The sequence below is a fragment of the Spermophilus citellus genome (assembly GCF_964194105.1).
Source record: "Spermophilus citellus genome assembly, chromosome: 7".
NCBI classification, from domain to species: Eukaryota; Metazoa; Chordata; class Mammalia; order Rodentia; family Sciuridae; genus Spermophilus; species Spermophilus citellus.
Window position 1 is genome coordinate 121,992,170 of NC_138188.1, and position 23,615 is coordinate 122,015,784.

General features: G+C 40.2%; 1 protein-coding gene across 1 annotated transcript in view; it reads right to left on the reverse strand.

Annotated features, from left to right (window-relative positions):
- KLHL6 (kelch like family member 6) overlaps positions 1-23,615 on the reverse strand; it is an 87,663-nt gene that overhangs the window by 4,314 nt on the left and 59,734 nt on the right. The gene's annotated exons all lie outside the window — the stretch shown is intronic.

Below are 23,615 nucleotides of genomic sequence, written 5' to 3' on the forward strand. Positions count from 1 at the left end.
AGCTGCTTAAAATGAAGGAAAATAGGGATTTCATTCACAGAGCAAAAGATAACTCTGGAAACTGGTAGAACAAGAAAACTGTAATATTGAGATGGGCTAGACAATGAGAGTAGCTGCGGTTTGCATGTTAGCATGGTTAGGGATAGTGAACAGGGAGAACAGGAGAGAAGTGGACTTTTGGGGAACACACAGTGAGGAGGGTAAGTGTTATTAATCATGGAAAGAGATGACCAAACCCTGAAAGCAAGAGAGCACAGGCATATTCATGAAGCAGGTTTGACAACAGATTTGTTTAATGGCTAACACAAGTGAAACATGTCACCATGGTAGCAGGGTCCACTAGTACAATTTAATATGCGGCCTGGATACCTGTCAGTTCAGGCCCTGCGCAGTACTTGTGCTGTGGATTCAGATCACAGGCCTTGGTGTTCTTCAAGGCCAGGCCCATTAGAGACATGCTGGCGGGATCCTGACTTAGCTTCCTACGTGGGATCTCAGCAAGTTCCCCAACTTCCGTGTGCCCCAGTCCTGCAGGGCGAGTGAGGGCTGTGTACAATCACAATGACATGTGTGGAGTGCTATGCACAGTGACTGGGGCTGTCCTAATGGGCAGGATGCACAGTCAACATCCTCATGCCACCACAGGCTGCAGAAAGTGCCTCTCACCTGGAGAGAAGGAAGAGGAGGCTTTGTTGTTCCAGTAGGTCTTTCAGCATTCTCTTCTTCCCACTGGCAGATCATACATTTCATACTTCCAGGGGCATGCAGAGTCCTGTGCTAATCCCTGGAGGTTCCCTCTAGGTCACTTCCATCCTACTCAGGAGGGCACGTCCAGCTTGAGTGAACAGTGATTTTTTTTATATACTAGGTATTGAACCCAGGATCACTTTACCACTCAGCTACATCCCCAGTCCTTTTTATTTTTTTATTTTGAGACAAGATCTCACTAAATAGTTTAGTCTGGTCTCAAACTTGCAATCCTACTGCCTCAGCCTTAGCCAGTCTCTGGAATTATGATTATAAGTGTGAGCCATCATACCCAGCATAAGTGAGATTGTTTTAGGGTCAATTATGAGTGCTGTTTGATTAACACTAATATTTTAAAAGACAGTTGGCACCCATCCTTGCCATAGCTATCTAAACTGAGCAAAATGATTTGAGTCCTGTGATGAGGTGGAACAAAGGAAAAAAACACAGCCCATGGAGATATTAAGAAAATAGTTATTGATTATGGTATAGGGGCTATGTGATGGCCCAAAGGCAACCATTTGTACTAGGAATTCTGCATTTAACTTTGCTTGTGCTGATATTTAAAGTGCAACTAAAATATAATTTCCTTTCCATTTCCTTAATAGATAATTATTATAAGTGTTCATTGCCCACTTTATGGATCATCTGGGGTTCTGTTTCCACCCAAACCATTTCCAAAATTATAATTCCAAAGTTATAAAATTGTCCTGAAGGGGAAGGGAAGAATAGAAGTTCAGTAGATTAGACAAAGGGGAATGAAAGGAAGGAAGGGGGGATAAGAAAAGGAAAGCCAGTAGAATGAATATGACAATTTTCTTATGTACATATATGAAAACACCCTAGTGAATCCCACCGTCATGTACATGCACAAAAATGGGATCATAATTAGAATAAGATATAGTCCATGCTTGTATGACTATATCAAAATGGATTCTACTGCCATGTATAACTAAAAAGAATGAATAAAATAAAATAAAAGTGCCCTGAATATTTTTAAAGTAAGAGGTATAGGTAAAATCTTAGAAATATGTTTGCACATTGAGATATCTCTTATTCTAATATTTGGAAAAGATAACTACCAAAGTCCTTGACAAACACAAGCAACCAGAAACAATACAATTTCTGTAAATCCATCTTGGTTTATCTAATAGTCTAAAGTACAACATCAACACCTTATGGCCCTGCAGATTTAAAACACAGGAATGTTAGAAACTGTGGACAGTATCCTCTTAAGATACAATTTTATTTAATAAATTTATCTTAGAAGTAAAGGGATTAGTAGAATAGCAATATATCTGCTAAATAGGTAAAGATGGACCAAAGATGGCAGAGAAACATGGCAGCAGAGCAAGTTTATATGACTGAACAATTCACATCACTCTTTCTTCCATATATTTCTAGAATGATATATCACTGTATAGCTCTAGGAATTTTTTTGAGAGAGAATTTTAAATTTTTTAATGAACTCTATTTACTTATATATGGTGCTGAGAATCAAACCCAGTGCTTTACACATGCTAGGCAAGTTCTCTACCACTGTGCTATGACTCTAGCGCCTTAATAGAGGATTTTTTAAAACTCAATATATGTGGTAGTGATATTTGATGAAAATATGGAATATTTTTTGTGATAATGATAATTAGTCATAAGCAATTTTACTCCTTTTTACATATAATATGTTGAATTCATTTTTCCTTCCAGGTCTAAGTGTTGCCTTAAAAGAATTTCTAACAATAATTCCAATTGCTATAGGCATTAGCAGAATTGAGTTTTTCCAACTAAAATTATTAAAATGCCAACTGAAGACTCAAATAATTCAAGAAGTTTTGCTTATTTAACATTCCTATGTCTGCTGGTTTGTGTATCAATGTGGTCTATCTGGAAACTACATTTCTAAGACTCCTCTTCCTTATATGATACCAGGAGCTGGTCCAAAGAGAAACTGCACAGGATGCAGGGGTTGGAAGTGAAGCCACAGCTATTGCCCAAAGCAGGTGGTTGTATGCTGTGGTGATAGGCATAGAGGTGCCAGCTGGACACTGATCCTAGATCTCCTCTGCTTCACATCTACCTTGTCCTCCCAACTGGTGGCCCCACTGAGCAACAGTGGCTCAACACTGTCACTTGTCTGCAGGCCCTCCAAGTCAGGAACAACAGCTCCCTGTGGACTTCTCCATCAGCTTCCCTTACAGTCCACAGATGGAAATGCCTTTCCCAGCAAGTTCTGACTGGTCCGTTCACCCCAGGTCCCTAAGAGGATGGAAAGTAACTTTTCTCTCTGCTTCTACACCTTCTTGTAGCCCATCCATTCCCAGATGTTTCCATGCTTGCCAAAGCTCTAATTCCCAACAAGATCCTTAATTCCCATAACACTCAAGGTGACTCTGCTTCCATAGCACAAGTCTGACTGTGCTCTATGTCAATATTCCAAAAACTGTGGCACGGCCGTGGTTCTTATAACATAAAGCAGTGATTGTTTAAAAAATGAAATCAATGAAGATAAGTTATGAAATATATATTTTTTTCTTGTTCTCATATTTTGGGTTTTTTATCTGTTTTTATTAGTTATACATGACAGTAGAATACATTTTGACATATTGTATATTTATGGAGTGTAACTTCTCATTCTTCTAGTTGTACATGATGTAGAATTACATTGGTCATATAATCATATTTGCATATAGGAAAGTATGTCCAGTTCATTCTACTATCTTTCCTATTCCCATTCTCCCTCCCGAAATCGATATTATTTTAAAAATAAATACAAATGAAAGCCTCTTTTAAACCTTTTTTGACTTTTGAATACTGAATGGTCACATTTTTTCCCCTTGAGAATTTTCACGACACGTGCTTTTGTTTCTATATAATCCAGTGTGTAATCCAGATGAAAAGATATTGATAATTTCAGAATGTTTTTCTTTACTAATATTTATTTAGCTTTTGTTTTGGGTTTTTGTTTGTTTGTTTGTTTTGTTTTGTTTTCTATTTCTGCTGGAATCATTTACCAGCATAATTCTTTCCCATATATTGAAGCAATTATTTATTTATCTGTTTGTTTATTTATTTAGGTACTGGAGATTGAACCAAGAGGCATTTAACTAACCACTGAGCCACATCTCCAGTCCTTTTTATTTTTTATTTTGAGAAAAGATCTCGCTAAGTTACTGAGGATTGCCTTGAACTTGCAATCCTCCTGTCTCAGCCTCCGAAGTTGCTGGGATTACAGGCATAGACCACCGTGCCCACCTTAATAATTTCTTTCCTATTTCAGGAATCTCTGTGGTGGACCAGAATCTCTCAGGTAGTATCCGGCTGTGTCTGGATTATGGATGTGCTGTCCATGGTGACTCTGAGACTCAAGCCATGTTTCCTAAATCCAAAGTGTAAACCCCTGAGACCTGGATGCAATCTCCTTTCTCCAGCATACTTCCCTGTGTCTCTCTACCCACAAGCCCTGTCATATATAAAACTGTGCTGCAGACTCAAAAATTGGCTACTCTTTCATCCTTGACTCATCCAATGCCCAAATAATCTCTGACCACGAACCAGGAGACCTACACTTGACCTCTTAGCCAGCAGTTCAACCTCAGCCATTTCTCATAACTAGTCTGAATCCTAATTTCGTTGGTATGTTGACAGATGTTTAAAAACTAGCTCTCAGAGGGTGCTGATTTGTAGTGTTTGCCAATTCCTATGGTGCAAATACTCCCACCGTGGCCAATTTCAAATTGCCAAGATGAAGTCCCTTAAAGGTCATGAAGCTAAAAGAAAGATGGGCTCCTGGCTCCCTGAGCAGGTCCTCATGACTCCAGCACAACGCCTTTCTTCCTCATTGAAATGCAAATAATTATTAGCACATATTTTGTTCACAGACTGTTGTTTCTTACTTAACTTGATCAATCATTCTTTTAACCAATCACTGAGACTATAACTAGTTTGAAGGTGCTATGCTAGGTGCTGAAGATGAAAGAGTAGTCAGAGGTTTTGTGGCACAAATAAAATAAGACACATTAACAGAATAAAATCCTCTTTAATCTTTAAAATACAATAGAAATGTTATAAGATTGAGTGTAGAAAGGACTTCAAGTCCCCTGTTCAAAAAGAATGTATGTAGGAAGAACTATTCGTCCTTATGTAGCATAGCATGATATTGAAGAACATATATATGGAGAAACTTACTTGAATCACACCCACTTCCAAAAAGCATATCAGATACCTTATTATGTAAAAATGAAAATATATGTTAAGACTAAGTCAAATGACCCCAAACATTAAACTGAGATACAAAAGAAGGGAGGAAAATACATAGGGCATCTGAACAACCGAGCAGAACTCTCCTCCCAGGAGCTAGGGAAGCATTCACATTCATCAGAGCTTTTTTTAATGCATTTGATTAAAATAGCATTAGTTTCAGCATGATCATTGTATGGGTCTACCATGCTTCATGTTGTTGCCATTTGCAGATTTGGGAATTTATTATGAAATTTGAGAACACCAAATCAGAAGGAAAATGTAAAACTAAGAGTGTGTTTCCCTAAGTCTGAGCCCTGAGGACCTTATTCTACATTTAATGAACGGATTCCTGGACACTTATCTGCCCTGCTTGCTGTGGCACAATCAATAGCCTGTACTTTCCCTGGGCCTCCTGGGCTGAGGTCACCCTGTTCCCTGGATGATGAACTTCTCCTCAGTGGGCTCCCCTGTTCCCCATGCTCTTCATCCAAACCCTGCTTCAGCAGCCTGGTTCCCTCACGTGGCATGGACTCCAGTGCCTGTGGTGTCTCTTTCCTGGAAGCCTCTCCCAACTTCCTGGCCAAGCCCAGCACCTCTCACATGAAGCAGTCAGATTTCACCTTCTCCAAGACCTCTGCAGCCCACCTCCCTTCCCCTTCTCCCTGTGGTCCCTATTTACCACCCCCGGTTACACAGTAACTGTTTATTAGTTAATCAAGTTTGTAAATGAATAGAAAGCCTCATGACCTTTGCTTCATTTCTTGGGAGAAATGAGAAGCAAGAGTCACTAGACCAAATATTACCTAACACATTTCAATAGAAATGATAATATATTTAAAAAATGATCTATGAGAGCCAGGAAGGATTGTCAAAATTATTTAATCAGTCTATTGAAGAAACTGAACCCCTGAGAATCAAAGTGCTTTATTCTGTATGTTTGAAGAAGGAATAGAATTGGAAGCCCAGTTTCCTGAATCCCAGTTTTGTTGTTGTTGTTGTTGTTGTTGTTGTTTTGTTTGTTTGTTTGTTTGTTTTTGAGTTTTTTTGGTACTGAGGTTGAACTCAAGGCTTTGCACACAAGCACTTTACCACTGAGTTACACCCCCAGATCTTTTTATTTTATTTTGAGGCAGGGTCTTGCTAAATTACCAAGGCTATCCTCAAATTTGTGATCCTACTGCCTCAGCCTCCCCAGTTGCAGGAATTACAGGTAAGTGCCACTGCACCTGGTTGAAACCCAGCATTCTTGTAATATCATGTTGACTTCACTTTGTGTTTTATTTAATAGCCTGCAAATAGGACTTTAGATATTCACCAAAATACAGGCTCAAAACATCCTAGTGGGAAAAAGAGTATTAAAGTTGATGACAGTTAAGAGATCTCAACTTCCATTCTAGCTTTCCAAAGCCCAGAATTTAGCAAATCATTCCATGGCGCTAAGCCTCTGTGGCTTTTTTTATCTATAAAAAGAGGTAATGAACCAAATGGCCTGTAAGGCTATACAGTATCTGTTCTACCCATTTATGACCTCGTCATCCCCACCAAATAACTTAGAAGCAGGTGGTACAGCATACACCTCCTACCTCTGGTCTCTCCTCCCACTTCCCCCTTTAGTCTGAACTACAATTCCATTCCTCTTCCCCTCACTTACTTTTTTCCAAACTCTGTTCAAGCTTAATTCACTAAATATTGCCAGTGTCTTCCCCCTACCCCTGGCTAAGTTAGATATCACTCCAGTGTATGAAAAAATCTTGCGTAAGTACTACTACCTTATCACTCTTCATTAAAATAATTTTCATAAATAGAATGCAAAATCACAAAAGACTAGGATTACAACCAGTTTATTTTCTATCCTAAGTACCAATTATTATGCATGAGCTTATTGCAGAAAGGCAATAAACATTCAGTGAATTGATTTAATAATAATTCTAGGTTGGGAAATAAATCAAGGCTATGGTATTGATTTTGGCTGAATCTGTTAAAGATGTAACATTTGGAAGGGGATGATTGGAACTGAATTTTCAAGGGTGGGTAGAATTGGAGAGATGTGAAAGACAGTGATATCATACTGACCTTACTCAGGGATCAGAAAATTTTTCTGTAAAGGGCCAGGTCATAAATACATTCTTGTGTGTGTGTGTGTGTGTGTGTGTGTGTGTGTGTGTGTCCAGCAATTAAACTCAGTGGCACTTAACTCCTAAGCCACATCCCCAGCCCTTTTTTTATCTAGACACAGGGTCTCACAGAGTTGCTCAATACCTTATTAAGTTGCTGAGGCTGGCTCTGAACTGGCAATCCTCCTGCCTCAGTCTCCCAAGCTGCTGGGATTACAGGTGTGAGCCACCTTGCCGGACACGGCTCATAAATACTTCAGGCTTATGGATCACATGGTCTCATCACAATTACTCAACTGTGACCTGATAGCACACAATCAGTCATAGACAACAGGGAAACAGTGTGCATGGCTGTTCCCATAAAACTTTGTGTATGATCACTGAAATTTAAATTTCATTTACTTTTCATGTGTCACAAAATAGTATTCATGTTCTGAATTTTTCAACCATTTAAAATGCAAATACCATTTTCAGCTGTGGACCATACAAAACCAGCATTTGATCTGAAAGTTATATTTGTTGAGACATGATGTGAAAAAACAGAAAGAAAGAGGGAGTGAGGTGGGGTGCTTCAAAGGGCAGAAAAAATGCTTGGAAAAAGAAAAAGGAAAAGGAAGAAATCAGATGACACTAGAGAGATAAATAATGAGAAATGGGACTATATAAGATTGTATAGGGGGGCTGGGGACGTGGCTCAAGCGGTAGTGCGCTCACCTGGCATGCCTGCAGCTCAGGTTCGATCCTCAGCACCACATACAAACAAAGATGTTATATCCGCAGAAAACTAAAAAATAAATATTAAAAAATTCTCTCTCTCTCTCTCTCTCTCTCTCTCTCTCTCTCTCTCTCTCTCTCTCTCTCTCTTTTTAAAAAAAAAAGATTCTATAGGCTTTTTTTTCTTGAGAACTTGGCTTTAGCAAAATAGTGAATCATTAAAAGGTTTTGGGTTTGAACAGAGAAATGCCCTGATTTGATTTAAAGTCTGTAGAGGATCATGAAGTACAAGTTTAACCTGGTTTTGGAATAGGAAGTAGTTAAACTTGAATGGATGAATTTATGAGTGAAAAACCTAAGGGAGATTCTCTTCTGATACACAAATCAATTTTCTCCCCATTATGTGTGCTCAATTGATTCATGATTTGGCTAAATCACAGGGTGGGGATCTGGGGGTGGGGGGCGCAGTAAGGAGGTGGCACTTTCAGAGACTGTCCTTATAGCTCTCAACCAGAATGAATTTAATTCCCTCCACATGTGGAAATACTTTTCTCTATTGAATTCAATGCATAACAGGAAGGCATTTGGATCCCATTTAATCCTGACTGATCAGGAATCGGCTCCAAAGTCTGAATACTTATGCTGAACAAACTAGTTTTCTTTTCTGGAACCAGTTTGTGTAAATTCAGCAATGGAAGTTCTTTTTCATCACAAACTCTATAGAGACAAAGCACTAAGGTTTATATTTCTGTGTTAGTCTCCACTTCCCTTAGCAGAACGTTGGTACAGAGATAAGGCCTGAATAAATAACCTCAGTGACTCAGTGCAATTGCCTTGTGCACCCTGCATCAAAGCATGGCTGTCAGGAGTCAGTGAGGATTACATCCGGGTGAGGAACCTGGCACATGCTGATTCAGTGGCCCTCCTGCTGCTGTGTTACTTGGAAGCCAGATCACCAAACTGGAAGGAAGGAGACCTTGGCCTCTGGCGATTATGATCACTGGCTCCCACAGCTCTGACCCTTTGTTTCTGGATTAGGCTGTGTGTTAAGTCAGTTATCTGGATGTTATCTGCCTCTTTGCTCAAGAAGTATAGAACTCTGTCACATTAGTCCTCACTGCCAGGAATGAAAAGTTGAGCACCTCCAAAGAAGTCTCTTTCTAGTGTCACTAGATTTACTCTCCCAGGCTGATCCTTCATTTGAGCCTGGTAGTCACATTTGAAATACATATACCTAGAGAATGTCCAGGCAACAAAATGATGGCACTTTTTAATCAAAACAGAAGTGACACTTTAGAGTCTCCATGTGCAGATAAATAAATGAAATTTACACAAAAGCACCTGGCTTAGGGTCAATTTTCTCTCATACTGTTCCTTTCTCCAAGATAAGAAACGCCTCAGGTTCAGACTTTCAGACGGGGAAATGGAAAACCTCTGTGTGCTAGAGAGGGTCCTTGGAAAACCGTGCATAATTTTTGACATTTCTTTTCTGGAAGGAAAAGAAAAATCCGAATGGAACCCAATTTCCTCATTTTAAACCTGTGTGAGCAGAGCTGACACTGAACTGGGGGACCTGCTGTGGTCCCATTCCGCCATCTAGCGAACATAAAGAGAAATGCCGAATTTAGAGCAAAATTGGCAATCATGTCATAATTTTTTTTTCAAAATCCGTAATTCACCAAATATGTGTTTTCTGACACGGATAATTGAAATCCTATGTTATGTTCGCTCATGAAGGTATTTCACTTGTGAACCTAAATAACAATCAGAGATTCTTTAAAGATTAATAAAGTTTATTGAAGAAAAGCAGACCCATTCCAGGGGAAACTATGGGTGTATTCAAGGAGATTGAGGCAAGAGGAAGGTTGTTTTTTTTTTAGTTTTTTTAAGGAGTATTACATAAGATGTTTTGAAACAATAATACTTGGCTACAAGGATCAATGAAAGGGTGGTATCAGTCCAAGGTAAACAGAGTTGCTGGGCAGACATCCTTGCACAAGTATTTTCTGTGTAAGGTTGTGGTGGCCTTTGTGTGAGGTCTGGGTTCTGGCAAAGTCTTTTTTGAATAATAGTTCTTACACATGTATGTCTCCCCTCCTTTATAACTTCCTGGCATGGTTGTATTCTTATTGTTAGGGTTTGACAAAAAGACTCCATTTTTATTCTGAAAATTTTCACATATTCAATTATTTAAACAAAAATGACTGCTAGGTTTTAAATGCTGAGCCCCCCCAAGTGATTTCCTAAATTATTTTCTGTGTTTGCCTCTGAGGGGAAGAACAGGGCTTCCCATCACTCACATGGATTTACCCCACCTTTCCCATTCCTCTTATCCTTCTGTCCCAACATACTGTATTTATTCTGGTGCATGGACTGGGAGTGTCTCAGAGGCCAAGGTTATATCCTCCCAGCATACGAGGGGGCTTTGGCTGGAACCAGAGTCTTTTTTTTTTTTTAAAGAGAGAGTGAGAGAGGAGAGAGAGAGAGAGAGAGAGAGAGAGAGAGAGAGAGAGAGAGAGAGAGAATTTTTAATATTTATTTTTTAGTTCTCGGCGGACACAACATCTTTGTTGGTATGTGGTGCTGAGGATCGAACCCGGGCCGCACACATGCCAGGCGAGCGCGCTACCGCTTGAGCCACATCCCCAGCCCCTGGAACCAGAGTCTTTCTGTTCATTTTCCAAGAATGCAGCTATCACTTGTAACCAAAGGAAATGCTTGGCGTGGGCTTGTGTCCTCTGCTTGGTTTTGTGTGTGTTTTTCCTCTCCTTTTATTATTCAACCTGTTCACAAACATAATCTGCTTCCTCCCCGAAGTTTTTTGTTTTGTAAGAGAGAAAGAGAGAATTTTAATATATTTTTTTTTAATTTTCGGTAGACACAACATCTTTATTTGTATGTGGTGCTGAGGATCGAACCCAGGCCGCATGCATGCCAGGCGAGCGCGCTACCACTTGAGCCACATCCCCAGCCCCCCTCCCCAAAGTTTTTAGGAAAGTTTTCTTTTTGTTTGGGATGATGCAAACAATGGCAGCCAAATCCCCTCCAAGCTGTCACAGGGCACCTGAGATATCCAGAGTTGTTTTGAGACCCACCAGTTACAATCATTGTGATTACTATTAACAATAAACATAGCATGTGCTATTTTTGAGTTCACATCAATTCAAATGAATTGTACATTAGATACATTTTTTTTTTTTTTTGCTATTCTTCACACTACCCTACAAAATAGGCAGTATTATCCCCATTTTAGAAATAAGGAAACATGGACTGGGATTGTGGCTCAGCAGTAGAGCGCTTGCCCAGTACGTGTGAGGCCCTGAGTTCGATCCTCAGCACCACATAAAGATAAATAAATAAAGATATTGTCTCTATCTACAACTAAAAAAAAGAAAGAAAGAAAAGTGTGTAGAGTGGCAAAGGAGCATCCCCCAAATCACAGCTTGTGTGTGGCAAAGACAGAAACACACTCAGGTCTGGCTGGCACCAAAGCCCCTTATTCCACCAGTGGGCAGTGGGCAGTGGGCAGTGGGCCTCTCCTCTGTTCACCCACACACATGCTCATGACTAGCCAGACCCTGAGTCTGAGATTCTGTGTTGTCTCTGTGTCAGCTCTTTAGAATCTAAGACTTAATACCAAAAACTCAGGTCTGCAGAGCCCAGGGCCATGAACCAGGAATGAACTAAATGTGCAGGTGATTTAAACTAGAGCAAAAGGCAGCCCTGGGAGCTGAGACTGGAAGAGTCAGAGTAAGGAAGGAACATAGTCTAGGGGCCAGGACCCACAGCCCCTGACCCCAGTTTGTGCATTGAAAAGTCCCCACAGGTCAATTACCATAGCTGGCTGGATGCATGTGAGCCGAACCTTCCTCCCCATAAACCAGGCTTTGCCCCCAGGATCTTCTCCAAGGTTTGCAGATTCTAAGAATTCCAGGTTTCTTCCAGGAGCTACCAGGATAGAGAGTGAATAGGGCATTGTCTCTGCTGCCCAGAGCCCAGGGCCATAGGAGAAGACACCCAGAGCAGCTGCAGTTTGGGACTCGCCCTGAAAGGACTCTGGTGACCCCTCACACATGCCCACAGAGCTTCACCTGCTTTCCTCTAGAGTAGAGCAGAACACATGGGGATGGGGTGGGAAGGACAAATGAAGTCATCACACTAAGGGTAAATATCATCCAGGAAGCTGTTGGTTTAATTTCATAAATGTACTTATAAGTATACACTGTGTTAGGGTGTAAAGTTTTGCATCTCCCTCTAAGGAGAAGGAAAATCCAGTTCTACAAAAACTGAGGTTCTTGTGGGTGCCCCAGTTGTCCCCATCCTCACCTGAGGCACTAGGAGCTGAGGGAACCCAGTGTCTCCATTACTATCCAACATGGGTCTTCTTCTTTCTCTCCCCTATCACAGGCAGCATTGACACTGGGAGGTGGGATCTGGGTCTTGATAGAGCTCAGAGGATCCTTCCTTTCTCCAGGCTCAGGCAAACCCTGGAGAGGGGCAGGGTGGCCTAGATAATCCCTTACATGGTTCAGTCAAGTGTCTGAGAGCCTCTTGTGTCCTGACCTTCAGCCCCACCCCTCCCTCTTCCCTGCAGGGCCCAGCAGGAGAGTGGGACAGCAGCCCCAGCTCCAGGTGATGACCTCAGCTCAAGGTGCCAGCTGCCTGCAGGCCTCTCAGTTCCCATCCTGCCCACCTGGGCTGTGGGGGTTCCAGGCTGAGACAGGCCTCAGAGCCAGGCCAGGGTCACCACCAAAGCCTCCCAGCAGGGAGCTCTGTGGTCCCTGACAGCCCCTGCATTGTCTGGGACATTGAGGCCATTGAACCCTAGAGGCTCAGCCCCTTTGGTTCCCACAGGGGGTGATAGAGGACACAGCTCCCTCTATCCCTCCAAGACTCCCTTGCAGACCTCTCAGGAAGACAGTCATTTTCCTGTTCTCACTATTTGCTGCTGGAGTAAGGGACTCCTGGACTGGATGACAGCCCAGAAGAGGAGTCTCATGGGGTTTCCTGCAGAGTCTTATCTGGAGAATGAAGGTAGGGCACATCCCTGAGCCAGGTCCCAGCTGCCAACTACCCCTCACCCTGTATATGTGTATGTATTTGTTATCCACATCTATAAATATAGTACGTTCACTAATAAAAATAATTAGTTTCAGTAATAAATTCCCTGAACCTTAGTAGCTTAAAACAGTAAATGCTTATTATCACAGTTTCTCTTACAACTCGATCATAGGAAAACAAAATAGCCCAATTTAAAAAGAGACAAAGCAGGGCTGGGGATGTGGCTCAAGCGGTAGCACGCTCGCCTGGCATGCGTGCGGCCCGGGTTCGATCCTCAGCACCACATACCAACAAAGATGTTGTGTCCGCCGAGAACTAAAAAATAAATATTAAAAATTTCTCTCTCTCTCTCTCTCTCTCTCTCTCTCTCTCTCTCTCTCTCTCTCCTCTCTCACTCTCTCTTAAAAAAAAAAAAAGAGACAAAGCATTTAAACAGACATTTCTTCAAAGATATTTGAATGGCCTATAAGCAAAAAGATACTCATTATTGATCATTAGGGAAATACACATTTAAAATAGTAGTATGAGGAGATACAACTTCAGACTCACTGGAATGGCTATAATAGAAAAGACAGACAACAGCATGTGCTAACAAGAAGACAGAGAAATTGGAATGCTACACTTTGCTGGAGGGAATACAAAATGGTTCTGCTACTTTGAAAAATAGTTTGGCTGTTTCTTGGAATATCAAGCAAGGAGTTACACTTTGGCCCAGCAATTTTATTCCCAGGTATATATCTAAGAGAAATGAAAAATATGTCTACACAAAAATTTGTATTTAAATATCTATAGTGGCCTTATTCATAATAGCCCAAAGGTGAAAGTAACCAAAATTTTTATCAATGGATAAATGTGGTATACCCACATAATGGAATACTGTTCAGTCACCAAAAAAGTAAAGCATTCAAGAAATATTGTATAGCATTCAACTACATGAAATATGTTTTATATTATATTGTATGTATTATTGTGTTATATGTATTATATATTATATGTACATACACATTTTGTATCATTCAATTGTATTAAAAGTTAAGAATAGGCAAACCTGTACAGACAGTACAGGAGTGGTTGCCTAGGGATCAGGATGGAAATGTATGATTTCAAACAGGTATCAGTTGTCTTTGCAAATGATGGAAATGTTCTATAATTAGAATATTAGTGATGTTTGCACAGCTCTATACATACACTGAAAACCATTGGATCATTAACTTAAATTGAATGAATTTTATGGAAGGTAAATAATATTTCAATGAGGGCTGTTTTCTTTTTTAATATTTACTTTTTAGGTGTAGTTGGACACAATACCTTTATTTTACTTATTTATTTTTATGTGGTGCTGAGGATCAAACCCAGAGCCTCACATGTAGTAGGTAAGTGCTCCACTGCTGAGCCACAACTCAGCCCTGTTTTCTTTTTTTTTAAAGAAAAGGAGTTAGTGTGTTGATACACACAATAATGATAAATCTCAAAATAATTGCTGAGTGAAAGAAGCTAGAGGAGGAGAAAGACATATATTTATGATTCCATTTATACTAGAAAATGCAAACTGATCAGTACTGACAAAAAGCAGATCCCTGGCTGCCAGTATACAGGGGTGGAGGAGGGGATGAGTGAGCGGAAGGGGTTATAAAGAGGCAGGAGGAAACTTTTGGACTGGATCGTTTCATTACCGTGTTTGTGATACTGGTTTCATATATATGAGAACATGTACTTTAAGTGCAGTTTATTGTATGTCAATTATACTTCCATAAAGACTTTCTAAGAAATTATTTAATGGTAATAATGCTCTGATTTGGCATTGAAACCAAGTTATATGCTGAAAAGCATAGAAATAGAGCAATGGACCATATTTTTTTATTAGTGAAACACATATTTACTAGAGAGGAAAGGACCACAATCGAATATTTTCTTGAAAAGCAATAATATTTTGGGGATACAAAGCAAATGAAGCTACATTGTTATATTAGCTTTGTTACTGAGAATGTGTGCTAAAGTATTTTTGCCTTAGCTATAAATATTAGAATACAATATTATGCCAAGCAATGCAAGTGAAGGGCAGGGAAAATGGCCAAAGCCCTAATGATAGAGGATAAGACATTTAAGGCCATGAAAAGCTGGTGAGAAAAACTGCATTGTGTAATTCTACCATTAAAGCATTTTATCATTTTTCTTTCTTAGAATCATCTAAAATAAAGACGTGACTTACAATTGATGGGGTCTCCTTCAGTGATCCCAAGATAGAGAAGGCCACAGGCACTCTAAGAGCACACTCTCAGAGAGGTGGCCTAAGAGAGCAGAGCTCTAGGGCTAGCAGGAGTTTCTTTCTTTTTAAGAAAATACACCAACCCTGGTTGGTCCTTGGCTCTGCTCTTTAATAGGAGCAGAACGGAGGAGTTTGTGAACATCTTTTGCCCCCTGGTGGAAACCTTTAGAAGTGCAGTCTTACCTCCTGCAGGAAAATCTGTTAGAGCTGGAAATATACCCACTTAAAGTCATTTTCAGTCCTTTGTGTTTTTTTGACATGGGTCCCTGGCTTTGCATTGATCGCACAGTGAGTTAGTAACAAGAATTCCTAGATTTTTTTTCAGGGTCATCTTAAAATTGTGACATGCGTGATCTAAAATCTTCAAATCGTAGAACCCTGAAGTTAAATGAGACCCATTCAGTATATCCTCTGCCCTGCAAGCAGCAATTGGCAGAAGAAGATCCCCAGCTTCAGAGAATCAAATTCTTGACTTAGGGGAGTTATTCAACCTCTCTGAGCCTCAACCCTGAAACATCAATTCACTTCACAGAGTTTGTGCAAGGATCAAACAAGATAGTGTATGTCAGAGTCTGCACACTCAAATACTTTTTGAGCCAAGCAGTGGAGACTGCACTCCAGATAGCACAAGCCCTTATCTAAAAAGAGAATTCCATATTCTTTCTGAGCAGTTTGGTTACAAATTCTTAAAAATATTGCATAACCCAGAAATTATATCTATGTTGTCATTGTTCAACCTCCAAAGGGTGGAAAGTCTCAACAGGTGATCAATAATGGGGATAATTAACGGGCAGCAGGTCCTCAGGACCAGTCCTCCCAACCTCAACTATTTCTGATAGGCATTGATGCCGCAATATTCTTCAGTGTTCCCTGTGTGCTGCAGGGAACAAAGACTAGCAAGAAAATAGTCCCCAGCCTTGCGGGCTCTTAGTCAAGTGAGGAAAATTACAACAGCTAATGTTATAGAGCATTTACAAAGTCAGGCAATGAGCTAAACTTTTCATGTGAATGATTTCATCTAATCCTCATCCAAACCCTGTGAGATGTTGTCTATTATTACCCTACTTTTGTGAAGAGGCCATCTGAATTGGAGGTTGAGTGACAAATCCTTTATCACCCTTACATTTCCAGCCTTGGTTCCACTGGGGATGCCAACCTACCTCCTAGGAAGACATATTCTCTAAAATCACCTAGAAGAAACATTTTTAGCACCACATTTCTACTCTGTATCTGAATTGTCACACATTTTATATACATTTTTATAACAATCTGTTGGTTTGCACTTAGCCACTCTGGTGTTTTATTACACTGTTTTATTACAGTATCTGTGGGGAATAGACCAAACTCCCTGTAGACACCAAAATCCAAAGATGCTCTCAAGTTCCTTATACAAAGTGACATAGTATTTGCACAAAACCTTTGTACATCTTCTCATAGACTTTAAATCATCTCTAGATTTCTTATCATGCTTAACAATGTGAATGCTATTTATTTTTTTTTACATCTTTTTATTTTTTATTGTTTTTTTAGTCATACATGACAGTAGGATTCATTTTGACATAATTATGAAAGCATGCAATATATCTCATTCTAATTCAGTCCCCAGTACCCCTCCTTCTCCTTCTCTCCCCCTAATCTCATCTCTTCCTTTCTGCCATTTACCCATAGTTATTTTTTAGAAATTCATTTCTTGTGGATGTACATGATGGTGAGATATTCACTGTGGTGTATTCATAGATGTAGACAGGAAAGTTGTGTCAATTCATTCCACTATCTTTCTTTTTCCCATCCTTCCTCCCTTCCTTTCCCCTTTGTCTACTCCATTGAATTTCAATGGTTCTCCTCCTGCCCTACCCCACTTATTGTAGGTTAGCTTTCCACAAAGCAGAGAAAACATTCGACCTTAGGTTTTGGGGATTGGCTTATTTCACTAAGCATGATAATCTTCAGATTCATCTATTTACTAGCAATAGTCATAAAGTCATTCTTAATGTCTGAGTAATACTCCATTGTGTATATGCTTTCTCTACCCATTCATCTGTTAAAGGGCACCTAAGTTGGCTCCATAGCTTAGCTATTGTGAATTGTGCTGCTATAAACATTGATGTGGCTGCTGATTTTAAATCCTTTGGCTATATACCAAGGTGTGGGAAACTGGGTCAAATGTTGGTTCCATCCCTAGTTTTTTGAGGAATCTCCATACCGCTTTCCAGAATGGTTGCACAAATTTGCAGTCCCACCAGCAATGTATGAGTGATCATTTTCCCCCACATCCTTGCCTATGTTTATTGTTACTCTTGAAAATTATCATTCTGACTGGAGTGAGATGGAATCTCAGTATAGATTTAATTTTCATTTCTCTAATTGCTAGAGATGTTGAACATTTTTTCATGTTTGTTGACCATTGATATTTTTTTCTTTTGAGAAGTGTCTATTTATTTCCTTTGCCCATTTATTGATTGGGTTATTTGTTTTTGTTTGTTTGTTTGTTTGTTTTAGGTACCAGAGATTGAACTCAGGGGCTTTCAACCACGGAGCCACCTTCCCAGCCCAATTTTGTGTTTTATTTAGATACAGGGTCTCACTGAGTTGTCTAGGGCCTCACTAAATTGCTGAGGCTGGCTTTGGAATCACCATTCTTCTGCCTCAGCCTCTGGAGCCACTGGGATTACAGGCATGTGCCACCATTCCAGGCAGGGTTATTTGGTGTTGTTTGGTGTTAGGTTTTTTGAGTTCTTTGTATATCCTGGATATTAATGCCTATATGAGCAGCAGGTGATAAAGATGTTCTCCTATTCAGTAGGCTCTCTCTTCACATTCTTGTTTGTTTCCTTTTTGTACAGAAGCTTCTTAGTTTGATGCTATCCCTTTTGTTGATTTTTAAAATTTTACTTCTTGCGCTTTAGGAGTCTTTGTTAAAGAAGTCAGTGCCTGAGCTGGTATGTTGGAGTTGGGCCTACATTTTCTTAAAGCAGGTGCAGGGTCTCTGGTCTAACCATGACATCTTTATATATCAACATAACAAAAATCAGGCCTAGAATTATTTCTTTTTTTTTATTGGAAAACATCTATGTTTATTTTTTTTATTGGTTGTTCACAACATTACAAAGCTCTTGACATATCATATTTCATACATTAGATTGAAGTGGGTTATGAACCCCCAATTTTACCCCAAATGCAGATTGCAGAATCACTTCGGTTACACATCCACAATTTTACATAATGCCCTATTAGTAATTGTATTCTGCTACCTTTCCTATCCCCTACTATCCCCCCTCCCCTCCCCTCCCAACTTCTCTCTCTACCCCATCTACTGTAATTCATTTCTCTCCTTGTTTATTTTCCCATTCCCCTCACAACCTCTTATATGTAATTTTGTATAGCAATGAGGGTCTCCCTTCATTTCCATGCAATTTCCCTTTTCTCTCCCTTTCCCTCCCATCTCATGTCTCTGTTTAATGTTAATCTTTTCTTCCTACTCTTCCTCCCTGCTCTGTTCATAGTTGCTCTCATTATATCAAAGAAGACATTTGGTATTTGTTTTTTAGGGATTGGCTAGCTTCACTAAGCATAATCTGCTCTAGTGCCATCCATTTCCCTGCAAATTCTATGATTTTGTCATTTTTTATTGCTGCATAGTACTCCATTGTGTATAGATGCCACATTTTTTTTTATCCATTCATCTATTGAAGTGTGAATGCTATTTAAATAGTTTTTATACTGCATTGTTCCAGGAATAATGATAAGGAAAAAGTCTGTACATGTTCAATACAGGCACAATTTTTTCAAATATTTTCAACAGGTGGTTGATTGAATCCATGGATGTAGAGCTGTGCACAGAGAGGGCCAACTGCAGTTTGTTTTTTAATGTGCTGAATCTCGGCCTACACCAATGAGCTGTTTTTAAAAATCAGATAAGTTTCTTAATCTCACCGACTTTAAAAGTTTGGGCTTTTATTCCCTTTTATCCCTCCCGGTGGGTATTGTCCCCATCACCAGGATGAAGAGGCAATGAACAAGATGAACAAGGCATATGATCCAAGTGCTGCTACTTCCATTTACACAAGGAATTAGCAGCAGGTCTTAGTTATCTGAGAAGCTTCTCCCCAACTCCACCGGGTGGCTAGTCAGCTTGGACAGCCATCCTTGCCCACCATGACAATAGTGCTCAGGATAGGATCCAAAAAATGAAGGATTTGGAGAAAGAGCTCAAAGTTTGTTAGGTTACAAACACTTTGGGTTCAAGGTGGCAATTCCTTCCAATTAACCACCTCCTGTGAATGTAGCTGACTTGAATTTGAAAGCCATATGTATGGGTGTGCAACATTTGTGAATCTTTAGCCTTTCTGAAATTGCCTTGTTTGCTATCATCTTATGCAGTTATACTCAGCATGCTTACAGTCACTTTTGAGACTCCCAGTCATAGGTTTGAATTCACTTCATTCACACAGGCCTTCTTACTGGTCCTTAAACACATTGAGTCTCTTGCCCCAGAGTTTTTGCTATGGTTGTTCCTGCTACCTGGATCAAGCTTCCCCCAGGTACCTTGGGCCTCACACTTTTGCTTCTTGCGAGTTTCTATTTAAGGGGCTCATTACCAGACAAGGTACTTATAGTAGCCTGCATAACCTCGCCCAGCCTGACTTGTCTTCCAGAACTTATCACTACTTGGTATCATGTTTTGGTTTGGTTATTGCTCTTGCCACTAGAATGTCAGCTCATGAAAGCAAGGTGCGATGTTTACAGATGGAGCCCTAGTGCCTAAAAATCATGCCTGGCACATAGTAGGAGCTCAAAAAATATCTGAAAGAAGTAATCTCACCCTATTACTTCTTTCACAAACATCTACAAAGGACTTAGAACAAAATCCAATGTATTGCTTTTTTTAAAATGTTTTTTGGTAGTTGTAGATGAACAGCATGCCTTTATTTTATTTTGTTTATTTTTATGAGGTGCTGAGGATCAAACCCAGTGCCTCACACATGCTAGGAAAGCACTCTACCACTGAGCCACAGCCACAGCCCCTAATGTACTGCTTTTTCTCCAGACTTCTACAGTGACCTTTTCTGGGAATGCTACATTCTACCAGGATGCACTTTGACAATTAAAAATCTTAGCATTTCTGGGGCTGGGGTTATAGATCAGTTGGTAGAGTGCTTGCCTTACATGTGTAAGGCCCTGGGTTCGATCCCCAGCATCAAAAAAAAAAAAAAAATCTTAGCATTTCTGCTTAGATGAGTTTTGTCACTGGCCTAATCTCTTTGACTAGTTTTGGTTCAGTCTTGTGTTTCTGGGAAATTCATCTTTATTATGAAAGAATGAATTTCATCCGCAAAAATCCTATCTAAGGTCAGACTCAAAAGATTCCTTTGTGCAGTCAGATTTGCCCCTCAGATTTCTAGGTGGTGTTGAGTTATATGTGAAACCAAAGGTTGGTTCCTCTCCCCTACCCGCTGCCTGCCCTTTCCCTAGTCAGTGCCCTTCTTGTCTTTCAGATGTGGTTTGTGATTTGTGACCCATTGGCCAGTGATGAAGTTAATTTGCTGGACTGTGAACAGCACTTCATGAAAAACTAAAATAAGACATACTGAAAGATGTATTTTATTGACACATGATTTTAAAAGTTTAAAAGCATTGCTTGTGGCCTATATAGGTTCAAAGAAGTTTCCATACTATTTTTCTCTTTGGTTGTTTTCTGAAGGTTCTAGAAGGAGTGGTTTGGCACTCCTGGCCTCACAGTGGGCCCAAGTTGTGTTGCAGAAATTGGTCAATTCTTTTTCCAAAATACTGCCAACATTGGTGCAAGTGGTCAACACATCATTTTCCTGAACTCTTATCTGCTTCATAAAGCAAATAAGCCTGGATCTTGAAGCTCCCTGCCCCTGCTTCCCATTCAAACCCTGCCCTAGGAAACTCCCATGTCAGCATGGCTTCTAGTATTCCCAGGCTACAACCCTGGGATGACCCCCCCCCACACACCCTTTTGAAGTACTACCTGAAAAAGTTCAAAATTGTCGAAATAATTTACAGTTTGTTGTAGCTAACAACTGACCTCAGACATCTGAGCAGGCAAGAAGAAAAGGAAAATCTCAGACTAAAAAAAAAAAAAAAACAGAAGTGAAAAACAGTGAATGGTAAACAAGCAGATCAATGCTAAGGCCAGGATGCACTAGACCTTGACAGGTCCCTAGACCAGGGATCTTGAACTATGACAGTGTACACAAATACAAAATGAGGCATGGGCCCACAGGAACAGGGAGAGGTCTGAGCATCCAATTATCCCTGAGATCCCATAGGGAAATTGGCTGAGCATAAAGTTAATAAATTGGCTGAGCATAAAGTCATAGCCAGTACACTGTCCATTGGATTTCTAGCCCAGAAATAACTCCAGAACAACTCTCCCCATGAGTTGAATCTGTGCTTCCCAAGGTTTTCCACCAAGACCTCCTAAGGCAGAAGAATAAGAAACCAAGAGGGAATGGTCCTAAGCTATTCATGGAACACCAAATTTCTTTGGAGCCTCAAGTTTCCTTTTCAGTTGTGTAGGACTTTTGCATTATAATCCAAAACAAACCAAAATGATGTCAAGTTCTTCAATGGGTGAGAACTACAGCCCTCCATCTCATATACTAATACGAAAAGAGTGGGGTTGGTTGGGGCCTCAGAGACGACAGGGAAGACACTGGTAGAGGGCTTAGAAGTCAGATCTGGAATCAAAACCTAAAAGAGGGCATCCTGTAAGAGGGGGTGAAGCCAGGCAGGATGAAAGTCGCATAAATTGCAAATGAGTTGGGAAAGCTTGTTCAGAGAGGCAATGTGGATTTAGGGAGGGAAAAACTGTACTGTTAACCATTCTACAAAGCAAACTTGGTGAATGTTGTCTTCTGCATTAATCTAAACTCTCTTGATCTACTGAAACATTTTAAATTCCCACCAACTACATTTATTTTCAGTTCAGATAGTATTTATTCATATCAACCAAAAGAAGTAAAAAAAAATCACTGATTATATACAACACATTCTTATCCATTCCATACACATTTTATTGAATAAATTAAAACTTCTTTAACCTATAAACAACATCCTTGCTTTGATCACTTAAAAAAACTGCAATCTCATGAAACCAAAAATGCTTAAATGGTTTGGTTCACTATTTACGCCTATAAATATAAAAATCTGACCTGTCAGGACTGGCTTTGCAGTACCTATATTTGAGACATATGGGAATTTACATGGAAGTTGACTCTCTGAATCATGAGATCTAACACTTAGAAAGAAAAAATGACTTTGCAACCCCAAATTAGGACTTCATACAAAAAAAATCCATTGATGTCTACTCATTTTAAAAATTATGGACAAGTAAAAATCAAATAGGACAAGAATGAACACTACTACCTCAACTTTTATAAATAGCAAAGCTATGCTTTCACAGCTATAAAAGAATGTTGAGAATGATAATTGTTATTTCCCTGAGAGCATGGTTACTTTGAGTTCAAGGACATCGAGTTTGTACATGTGTGTGTTTCCTGAAACCACTGAGACCAGAATGGCTGAAAGCAAAAAAGAAGACATTTATCTGTGTTTTGGTGAGCTTAACTACCCTGCCTGTCAGACCAGCTTTGACCAGCCTTAACCTCTTCTACAGATTCTACTCCATCAAAGGCTCTGGGTCTTGTTATCTCTATTAGGATGCAAGACCCAACCAGGCAGCTCATAGGCCCCACAGCAAATTGCCCCAACTGTTGGCCCTGCTCTAACTTGTGCCTCAGTTCTAGGAAGTAGGTTCCCTCTTTGTTTCCTTGTGTGCAAGTCCCCTGCTCCTTTATTCTTTCTTGCCCTTCTTGGGACTGGAGTCACGCTCACAATATCTGGGCCACAGTATCATTTTCTAGACCCTCATCTTCAAAACCTGACATCCTCCTCCTCTACCATGTCTATCCATGCAGAGGCCCTGCCTCCACATGCAACTGTGGCAGAACCTCCTTCTATTCCCCCTCTGAGTCCTGGGGTTGTTTCTGGGTTAGCCTCAGCTTGCTCTCCCCATACTGGTGGTACATAACCGTTAACTTGGTGCAAACTTGGGGTTTTGTTTTATTAACTTGGAATGGAAAATAGATTTTAAGAGCTTCTAGTGCCTAGAAGCTTAAACTCTGATGACTATACTTGCAAAGTTTCCCCAAAATGACTTGAACGTTTTTTCCTTTCCTAAAAGCTACAGGCTGGCAGCTTCAAATGCAGAACAGTAGATCATTTTTTTGGAGGGGGGGTTTCCAAGGATTGAACTCAGGGGCACTCAGCCACTGAGCTACATCCCCAGCCCTATTTTGAATTTTATTTAGAGACAGGGTCTCACTGAGTTGCTTAACACCTCGCTTTTGCTGAGGCTGGCTTTGAACTCTCAATCCTTCGGCCTCAGCCTCCCGAACTGCTAGGATAACAGGCATGCACCACTCTAGATCTTCTTAATAGGTAAATCT